The following is a 3,742-nucleotide window of genomic DNA, read 5'->3' as shown; positions in this document are numbered from 1 at the left end:
AAGAAACTATCATCAGAGTGAACAGGCAACCTACAGAATGGGAGAACATTTTTGCAATCTATCCATCTGACAAAGGGCTAATATCCAGAATCTACGAAGAACTTAAATTTACAAAAAAAAAACCGCATCAAAAAGTGGGCAAAGGATATGAACAGACACTTCTCAAAAGAAGACATTTATGCAGCCAGCAAATATATGAAAAAATGCTAATCATCACTCGTCATTTAGAAATGCAAATCAAAACCGTAAGAAGATACCATCTGACGCCAGCTAGAATGGCGATCATGAAAAACTCAGGAAACAACAGATTCAGGAGAGGATGTGGAGAAACAGAAATGCTTTTACACTGTTGGTGTGAACGTAAATTAGTTCAACCATTGTGGAAAACAGTGTGGCGACTCCTCACGGATCTAGAATTAGAAATACCATTTGACCCAGCAATCCCATTACTGAGTATACACCCAGAGGATTGTAAATCATTCTGCTATAAAGACCCATGCACACGTATGTTTATTGCAGCACTGTTCACAACAGCAAAGACTTGGAACCAATCCAAATGCCCATCAATAATAGACTAGATAAAGAAAATATGGCATAGGCTGGGCGCAGTGGCTCACACCTGTAATCCCAGCACTTTGGGAGGCCGAGGTGGGTGGATCACGAGGTCAGGAGTCAAGACCAGCCTGACCAACATGATGAAACCCTGTCTCTATTAAAAATACAAAAATTAGCTGGGCATAGTGACGGGTGCCTGTAATCCCAGCTACTCAGGAGGCTGAGGCAGGAGAATTGTGTGAACCTGGGAGGCGGAGATTGCAGTGAGCCGAGATCACACCACTGCACTCCAGCCTGGGCAACAGAGCTACACTCCGTCTCAGAAAAAAAAAGAAAGAAAGAAAAGAAAATGTGGCATATATACACCATAGAACACTATGCAGCCATAAAAAAGGATGAGTTCATGTCCTTTGCAGGGACATGGATGAAGCTGGAAACCATCATTCTCAGCAAACTAACACAGGAACAGAAAACCAAACACCACATGTTCTCACTCATAAGTGGGAGTTGAACAATGAGAACACATGGACACAGGGAGGGGAACATCACACACTGGGGCCTATTGTGGGGTGAGGGGAGGGGGGAGGGATAGCATTAGGAGAAATACCTAATGTAGATGACGGGTTGATGGGTGCAGCAAACCACCATGGCACGTGTATACCTATGTAACAAACCTGCACATTCTGCACACATACCCCAGAACTTAAAAGAATAATTTTTAAAAAGAGGTGGAAAAAAAAGTAATACTGATGAAATAAAGTTAGAAATATAAATTTTTTGACCGGGTATGGTGGCTCACGCCTGTAATCCCAGCACTTTTTTTTTTTCTTTTTTTTTGAGATGGAGTCTCGCTCTGTCACCCGGGCTGGAATGTAGTGGTGCGATCTCGGCTCAATGCAAGCTCCACCGCCTCCTGGGTACATGCAAGCTCCACCGCCTCCTGGGTTCAAACCATTCTCCCGCCTCAGCCTCCCGAGTAGCTGGGATTACAGTTGTGCACCACCACGTCCAGCTAATTTTTGTATTTTTAGTAGAGATGGGGTTTTACCATGCTGGTTGGCCAGGATGGTCTCAATCTCTTGACCTCGTGATCAGCCGACCTCAGCCCCCCAAAGTGCTGGGATTACAGGCATGAGCCACCGCACTCTGTCCAGAAATATAAAATTTTTATGAAAGATTGATTTACCTGATTCGAATTATTTCTTGCAGTCTTCAATCCCATATCTTGTATTCTGAGAGTCAGTTCAAGTTGTTTCACTTCTAACTTTCATGTTGCTCTTCGATTCTTTCTAATTCTTCCCTAATTTCTTCATTTAATATATCAGCATTTTTTCTCTTTTCTTCTTGGTTTACAGTCAATCTGCCATTAAATATACTTATCTTAAAATTCATTTTGCTTGAAAATAGGATTCACTTTGAGATCTACTTCTTCCTATATTGGTTTATTATTCCAACAAAATTCCCACATTCTTGAATATTTTTTTCCTTTATAGTTGCCAGGTATTTATTACTCCAATTTCTTCCAAATGACATACATACTTGAAAAATATTGAGAAAAGAACATCTAGTTAGAAAGGTTCTGTTACTAGTAACTTCAACAACTGTTATGGAAAAGAATACTGGAGGCTCTCCAGTAAAAATTTGTAAGTTGAAAATTATTTTTTAAAAATACCACACAGTCAAAATTAACTCTTCAATGAGGACAGGTCACTTAGAGTTAACGATTAAAATGACATTACTTTTTATAAACAAGATTACAGATTCATTAGACATAAATACCTTTATAAAATATAGCAAGTATCCCTCTTGACAGATATTCCAAGACATGACACAGAAGAAAAAACTTGAGGTGAGGTCCACCAGATTCTCTTGGTTACAGTGAAGCTTGGAAAAACCAAAGCAGACAGACATAACAGAACTGAACACTGAGGAGGAGAGAGAGACACAGAAGCAACAGCAAGAAACCCCTGGAAACCCCTCCCCAGTATTTAGCAAAATAATGAAGCTTGCATGAGAGCTAGAAAACTACCTAAGACCGAGCAGGGGGGTGGAAGGGGAGGACTTATAAAATAAGAGGAAATCACACCTGGCTCACACAAGTGCCAAGAAGACTGTCTATTTTTATAGATTTACCTGGGAAGACTCAGACTTTACAGGAAAATGAATAGTCAGAAAGGCCTTGCCTCAAGTGTGGGGAGTTAGCTTACACCATAAAAAGCAAAAATGAAAAGGATCAAGTTGTTTATAGGTTACTCAACTCTATTCTACAATAAATATCAAGAAGTAGGGCAATAGAAGATACTTTTAAAAACTAAATTGCCCTTATAGAGATACAAGTTACAGTGCTAGAGATGAAAGCTACACTGAGCAGATATGAGCACAGATTGATTTTCCATCATTAAAGCAAAGATTCACAAATTTGAGACACTAGTGAACTATGAGCAAACTTCCTGCAGGTAATATATAAGTCCCCAAACAGGTAGGAGTAGAGAAAGAAAAAAAATTTTAGGAAAAATTGGCTAAATATGTTCTAAACTATTTCTAAACGAAAGCTATAATCCCACAGATCCAGGCTGGGATATGGCTGGAAGAGAAGAAATCAAAATATACAAAAGAAAGGAAAATATACTGTAATTTCTTATACCATCTATGATATGGTATAATATTACTTGAAGGTGGGGTTGTGATGAGGTAAATACATACAACTATAAATCCTAAAACAACCACTAAGACAGCAAAGCAAAGAGTTACACCTAGTAACCAAATAAACTTACACCAAAAAAAGATATGACTAAATCATAAAGAAATATAAAACTAGATCAATAACTAAAAAATGTTATACATATATATACACACACATATAAAACTACATCATAAAAATTACTAAAGAAGTCAGAAGGAACCAGAAAAAGAAAAAAAGCAAAGCAAAGATCTGGGACTAATAGAAATCAAACAGCATGATGACAGACAACCCTTATTATAGCAATGATTACATTATAAATTAAACTGGTCTAGAAACCTCTGCTCAAAGGCAGATTGTCAGAATGGACAAAAAAGCAAGACCTACTTGTAAAATGCCTATAAGAAATAACCTTTAAATATAAAGACAAAAATTTCACATAATCCCATATTTCTTGGAGGCTTTGTTCACTTGTTTTTACTCTTTTTTCTCTACACTTCTCTTCTC

General features: G+C 38.1%; 1 pseudogene; it reads right to left on the bottom strand.

Moving 5' to 3' along the window:
• Window positions 1–1,947, bottom strand: part of LOC105533472 — a 6,675-nt pseudogene extending 4,728 nt beyond the window's left edge.
• Between the last annotated feature and the right edge of the window lie 1,795 nt (window positions 1,948–3,742).

The sequence above is a fragment of the Mandrillus leucophaeus genome, unplaced genomic scaffold (assembly GCF_000951045.1).
Source record: "Mandrillus leucophaeus isolate KB7577 unplaced genomic scaffold, Mleu.le_1.0 Scaffold1250, whole genome shotgun sequence".
NCBI lineage: Eukaryota > Metazoa > Chordata > Mammalia > Primates > Cercopithecidae > Mandrillus > Mandrillus leucophaeus.
Note: the sequence above shows the minus strand (reverse complement) of the source record. Positions and strands in the feature narration are given on the sequence as shown.